The sequence below is a fragment of the Falco rusticolus genome, chromosome 3 (assembly GCF_015220075.1).
Source record: "Falco rusticolus isolate bFalRus1 chromosome 3, bFalRus1.pri, whole genome shotgun sequence".
Lineage (NCBI taxonomy): Eukaryota > Metazoa > Chordata > Aves > Falconiformes > Falconidae > Falco > Falco rusticolus.
The window spans coordinates 57,714,112-57,721,285 of NC_051189.1; the positions used below are offsets into that span (position 1 = coordinate 57,714,112).

Sequence of the window (7,174 nt, forward strand, 5' to 3'; positions counted from 1 at the left end):
TACTATGTTATTTAGTTACAATTTACCCAGGAAAATGAGCTTTACTTTTGAAAGGCAAGTACTTCACATTTGGAAGTATTAGAAGCAATGTTTTTCATACAACCTTAATACAGCTCTTCGGGTGGATAGATTTTACTGTGGTCTAGCCTCAGAAAGCACATACAAGTTCTTTCACTAGCCTCATGTAAGTTAATATTGCTAACAAAGACCAGTCATCACCTTACGTTCCTTTTTTTTTTTTTTGGCTGCTCTTTGGGGGGGTCTACACATCTTATCTCATTGCTCGTCAGTCAAAATCCCCGATCGGAAGTATGATTCCATTTTTAAACAGTACTTTCCTACAGAAATCTTCATAATATATTTCATTGCATTCATCTAATTTTACAGCATCCCAGAGACGCAGTAGTATTTTTTTCACCTATGTAATGGAAAACTCAGGCCAGGAGACTAGGAATTAAAAATACAGGGGATTTAGCACAGCTAAAACTTGACTTTGCAGAGTTTCCATTTTTCACCTCTTTGCATATTCAAAACATTGCTTCCACAGGCTACATTTGTAGCTGTTAATCAGATTTACATATCCCAGATGGTCATAACAACCAAAAAAAAAGTCTAATTGCCTGTTAATATTACATTTAAATGATCTGACCCTGCTGTACAGGAGCTGCCAGACCAGCATGGCCAACACACAGCTACAGGACATTTCCCCAGCTTTCATCGGCACATGTCATTTTAAGTTCTGGAAGGAAGGAAGCTGAACTATAGACATGAGCTTCTACCAGTACACAATTGCAATACATTCAGATCAGAATAAATCAGTTAAGATGAATAAATGAGATAAATCCTCCTATAATCAACATATCCTAATGGATATGGCAAATGTAGGACAACCTTTGTTCATGTCTCATGTCTCTCCTTCACCTCATCATGCCCCAAATCATTTACTTACTATCAGCTAAGACTTAAGCACCACAGTTCTCAGCCTCACACCCCGTCCTGGCATTGGAAAAGGTCCTTTCTCCCCAGGCCTCAACTTCTATTCCTAAATTCCACCGCACTTCATTTTCATGCACCTTTTACACTTGGTCTATCAGGTGCAAACAAAGTAGAAGAGCTCCCAATTCTCCTATAAAGTTTACGAAAATCAGACTGGGGTTGAAAACATTTAGTCCTGTGCCCAAGTTCTTGATCCTAGCCCTGGCCTGAAGCATCTGCTCACTGAAACTGGAAATAAAGCTCTGTTCATTCCAGCTTGTGATAAAATACATTCAATACAGCATCCCCACTACTTTTAACTACAAAAGTCTATCCATTCTCAATATGGACTTTTAAAACTAATTCAAAGGCTAGTAACTTTACCAAAATAAAACAAGTTTAGATGTGAACAACAGAAGACATACTGAATGAAGACCATGTGCCTCATATCCCTTCTTGTAAGAGAAAACAGCTAGATTTTTTCCTCCAGTAGAGTGGAAACATACCATCAAGTTTTACTCCTTTTCAAAAACCATATACTTGCTAAAATTTTCCATATAAAGGCTGAAGGTGGCTAATATATAACTTGGAATGAAATATTCCGTTTTAGCAAAGTTATGTGCAACTACATAAATCAAGTTCTGCACAAAAAAAGCTGAAAAAGACTAAAAGGCAGTGTTACCTGCTTTTACCTGCAATTCCCATATGTCCAAAACATAAGAATAATGAAAAAACCCTATCACAAGTAATGCTAGCATGGTACAAGAATCCAAGCAGTTAACAGATGTTAAGAGAAACACCAGTAATATAAAAGCAATGCATTGTCCACTAAACTGGTGGTTAAAAAAAGAGTAAAATCAAATGTCTACTTTTCCATCTATGATGCAAATGGTAAATCCAATGCCTTCAAGATCTCCTGTCAGGTGGAGTCAAGAGACATTCAAATTAAACTATTTTTCAGTGCAGTTTAAGTATTTTTTATCTCCAAGGGGAGAGGGGAAAAAAAGATAGCAAGAAAGGAAATCCACAGTTTATTTGGACTTGGCCCTTTTGTAATGTGTCAGTTACATCTGCACAATCTACTATGAATCATCTGATTCTGGCACTATGGCATCTTTCCTTGTATTAATTTGAGCATTTTCTGCCCCCCCCCCCCCCTTTATTATTTTTAGGGTTACCTTTTTTCCTCACTTCAGTGAAACAAAGAATACTCCAAGAGTCCATAAAGTGAGTTTCACTGTTAAAATGATTAGTTCAATCAAAAACTTAGGTTACATGCACACAAAAAGTTCTTATGTATATGAGAAGACGCTAGCTTCTTTCAAAGGACTGAAAAGAAGTAACTGGCTAATCCCAGAGTGCACCCCTTTGGGATTTGTACAGGCATATCCCACACAAGTGCCTGCCACACTTGAAATACATCTATTTTTGAGCAGCACAAACTCTTCTACAGCCACATCATCCTTGGTTGAACTTCTAGACACATACCACAGAAACCAGTTTCTGAATAGACATTCCACCCATCTCATTTTTACATGAGGTAAGAAAGCAGATGAAGCTTTTCCTGCATGTTTCTAGAAAGCACTAAGCATTTCCCTAATGAACAACTCCTCGCCTTTCTATTTTCTCCATTTGAAAAGGTTTCTTTCCAGACACTGATCTGCCTCAGGTGCATTTACATTTTCTTGCAACCTTCCAGCAATAGAACACAGTCATGTATTTAGGCATGCAATGCATCCTAATCAGTTAGTGGTGAATAATTTGGTTACCTTTAGAATGGATATATGAATACAAGGTCTGAAACTAGTATTTATCTTCAGGCTAACAAGAAATATACTTATTGTGAGAAACAGAATACCAAAAAAATTCTGAATACAGTTTATATAAACAAGAAACCTTTTTTTACTCGATAAGACTCTCCACATTGTTGAATTGATGAACACGAACCAGAATGGAACAACATCCATAAATTTAACTTGAACATAAAACTTGGCTAATTTATTAGAAAACCAGGTAGAAATGCTCCTCTTACAGAATTTCCACACAAGGGTATTTATAGCATGAGATATTGGGAAGGAGAAATTTATAGCTGAGAAAGCAGCATATGCTTACTTATTCACCAAACACTACCTCTTGCACTATTGAGTTTTAATGAATGCAGAGATCACATCTGTCTGAAAGATACCTGTTCAGCCCTAGCACACAACAGCATGTCTGCATCATCTATATGGGATATGACAAACCTGTAAAGCAGCCTCACAGTTTTTCTTGTTTGTGTTAACATGCACACTTTTTATTTGGGGAATGAATGGCTTTAAGTAACTAGTAAGTAATTACATTTTTTAAAAATCATCGTATTTCAGTTCACATCACAAATTAAATTCTACTGTTAGCCAAGTGAGAGACAATTACTTCCACTTCTAATAGAATCTCAGCTACAATTCATTATTGGGAGCACTCTGAAATAACTTTGCAAAGAATTCTTTACATGTTGCCTTTAAAAGTCCTTTACTAACCATCAATCCAGAAGTACTTTTCCTGAGGAGACAGTTATGCAATCTAAAAAAAAGACAAGTTAAACTAAAGACACAGCCTAAGACTGGCTTAGCATGTTTAGCATGTGCTGGCTTCAGCCTCATAGACCAACAAAAAAATGTCACCTAGTACGCTGGAGACAGAAATGGGCCAGTTCCTCAGTTCAAAATCTTATCCATTCACTCAGTACGGATAGCAGCAATGAGGAAGCATCCCTTAGTTCTGGCAAAAAGAGTGACTCAGGACAACTTCTAGTGGTTATGCCAAATGACATTACTGCAAAGCTAAAAGAAACCGGTAACAATAAAATACTTAACTAGGAAGGGGAAGCTAGCATCCTTTACTTGGAAATGGCCTTGAAATATAAACACAAGTTTCTATCAAAATTTTAAAAAAATCTCCCAAAACTATGCTTAAGCTCTGTCCTCCAACACAAAGACAATCTGGCTTGACTTGGCATGACAGTTTCATATTAAAACAGCCTTCCTGTTCAAAGTTCAATGTAAGCACTAATGCTACTACACACTAGAGCATTTGTAACAACCATGATGAGATAGCAGCTAAGCGAACAAACACTCTTTTAAAGTGAAACATTCATTGCAAAAGCAGCAACATTTTTGATATGTTTGAAGTGGAAAATTTTATTTACAATTTTTAAAAAAATCTCTGCTTACCTATATTAACAGTGAGGTATTTACAGAGACGACATCTTTGTGTAACTGTAGAACCTTAAAATGCAGCTTCAATGAGATCAAAGGTTCCTAAAGTACTCCTGATCAGCACTGCCAGACACAAAATCATTGGGATACAGTATGCTATGTTATGTTCTCAGAATTTGCCCAGTATGGCATGAAGATATCTAATGCATACACTTTAGATTTGAATTAGATCACAAACATATAACCCATTGTTTTGTACAAGCCTGAAAGCTTTTTCACTGTGGACATATGTAGTATGCAGCACTGAATCTCACACCAGAAGGTGTCCTTTCATCCCTTTTCAATTACGTACAGCTTATTTGCAATTCATGATATAAACAAGGATTAAAAGGTACTTTATAAGCCAAAGCTATTTTACAAAAAAAACCAAAACAAAACAAAGAAACCCACCAAACATTCTAATTCAGCACAGACATGCTATGACCCCACAGAGACCGTGAAGAACTGTCTGTTCTCCTGTATGCTGTGATCTTGCACTTAAAATGCAAGACTGGAAAAGAAGAAATTTGTGATCTGGAGTATTAACCGTGTGAGCACCTTCCAGGAAGAGAGAAACAAATGCAACTAATGTATCCTCTAACTTTGACAGAGCTTCCTAGTGTGGCTTTGGGCAAAATCCTTTCAGCTTCATCTGATCTAGACTGCAAGTTGTCTGGGGCTGAGACCAAGTCAGAAAGCATGCAAGGCAAAAAAGGGCTATTCTGGGCCTCAAGATACATAAGTAGGTGTCAAGTGTAGTAACTGCAGTTTATATTTCCCCATAATTGAACATGACATTAAACGAGTGGAAAGAAATGCTATAAGTAGGGAGAAGGACAAAAAGTCCACTGCACTGTGAAACTAGAACATTTTACATGTCTGTCTTCCACGTAAATAATAGCGAAGAACTAAACTAAATTTTGTAACAAATTAAGATGTTAAGTTCTAAAAATAAGACAAGTTCAAACACCACCTCTTTCACATGCCATTAAAAAAATGAAACATTTTCATATGCTCAACTGAAAAGTTGCACTACAACACTAAAAATTAATACCATACCTGCTTACAAGGACCTTTCAGCACTATCTAGTTATTCCTACTGTAATTAAGAACAATACCAAATAATACAGCATTTCATTCGAAGTTCCTGACATCCTGAGTTCATTTAGATACTTTTTGACTTTAACTTGTTGGTTGAATATTCTACTATATAACAGTAATATGTTTTTACAGAGCACCTCACGTATCATACCCTCATACCCTTATTTCACTCTGGTAAAGGGATGTTTGTTGATTTTTGTAAGAGATGGTGAAATTGTTCACATTCCTGTGTGAGCTGGGATGCAAAACAACTAGCAGGGACTAGGAGAGAAAGCACAACTAATGGCCTTGACTGGAGCTAGTTTGCCGGTGTACATACAATGGTTAGGTATCAGCTACTGAGCGACTGACATGCCCACACTTTCATAAACACACAAAGCAAAGGCATTTGGTGACTTATGATTTTTCATCCTGACTAATGAATATATGTCCATTCTTAAAATGCATGTAACTGCACTTTTTCCCCTCTTTCAATGTATTTTGCAAATATTAAGAGCTCAGTATTCAAAACTGTCCTGAGAAATGTTATTAGAAAGCATAAAAAACCAAAACCAACCAAACAAAAAAGCAAACAACTGAGTTCTGTAGGATTGTCTGTCATTGTTATCCTAAATAACACCGTATACCATTATGGGATACAGCTAACAAACAAATTATCGTAACAATGGAATTGGGGGGGGGGGAAGTAATCAGATGATGCACGCACACAGAGCCAGCCAAGCAGCCAAAACACAGGTATATTTATGACATCATTTTGTAATGTAAACGCATGATGTAAACGCACACGTTTAAGCGGCGTATTGTCTCGCTCCGTTAAAAACCATTGATGTCTGCTACATGTACTCAGTAACCAGCAGACGAGAAGAAAAATGCAGCTCACACCAATGAATTCAGGAGTGCGCTTGGCCAAGGCGGGGACGCGCACCCCCACGAAGGGCACGGCAGCCGGTGCTCCCGCTGGCCAGCGCTCCGCACCGCCGCGCCGCCGGGGGCAAACAGAAACCGCGGAGGAGGCGCGCCCGCAGCCAGGCGCCTCGGCAGCCCGCGGTTAGGCAGCGCGGCGCGGCAGGGGCTGGGCAGCGGGCTCGTACCGCGCCCCGGCACGCTGCGAGCGGTACCGCCGCGCAGGGCCAGCCGCGCCGACGTTTCCAAACGGTGCGCGGCCCTCGCGTCACCGCCACCGCCAGGCGGGAGGGCAGCGCCCGGGGCCACCCAGCGCCGGCCGGCAAGGCTGGCGGACTCGCAGCTCCCGCCCCCGATCTAACCGGCGCACCGGGAAGCCGGGGGGGGGGTGTGTCTGCCCTCTCTCCCTCCCCCCCCCGCACACCGGGACAGCGCGCCTGCCGCCGGCCTGGGCGGCGGGGAGCGCAGCGCAGCGGCGGGGAGCGCTTCCCAGCGGCGGCCGCGGGGGGCTCAACGGTCGCCGCTCGGGGCTCGCTTCGGGTTGGGGAGCGAGGCCCGGCCGGCGGCCGTGCATGGCCCGGCACCCCCCTCCCCCCTGCACCCGCCCGGGCTCGCTCGGCGCCCCCCCGCCCCCGGGCAGACACCCCGCCCCCGTGCGCGCCCCCTCCCCACGGCGACGCGGCGGCACCCTCTCGCTTACCTCGAGCGAGACCCGGCGAGGCGGGCGCCAGCCGAGGAGGGACCGGTGTATGAATGGAGCAGCGCAGCCCGGGCACCGGCGCGGCGCGGGGGGAGCCCAGAGCGGGGGCGGCCGCGGCCGCGCTCGGCTGGATGCGAACTGCGCCAAGCGGCGGCGGCTGGTGCAGCGAGGCGGGTGGCGGGGGCGCGCCGCCGCGGCGCGGGCGACTGGGCCGGCGAAGGCGCGCGCCAGCTCAGCGGCGCGCTCCCGCCTCGCCCCGGGC

General features: G+C 42.9%; 1 protein-coding gene across 1 annotated transcript in view; it reads right to left on the reverse strand.

Moving 5' to 3' along the window:
• Positions 1–7,077, reverse strand: part of LPIN2 (lipin 2) — a 47,211-nt gene extending 40,134 nt beyond the window's left edge. Inside the window, exon 1 of the mRNA XM_037382307.1 lies at positions 6,913–7,077. The gene's annotated coding sequence lies outside the window, so the exon portion shown is untranslated. The remainder of the gene's footprint in view (positions 1–6,912) is intronic.
• Positions 7,078–7,174: the final 97 nt, after the last annotated feature.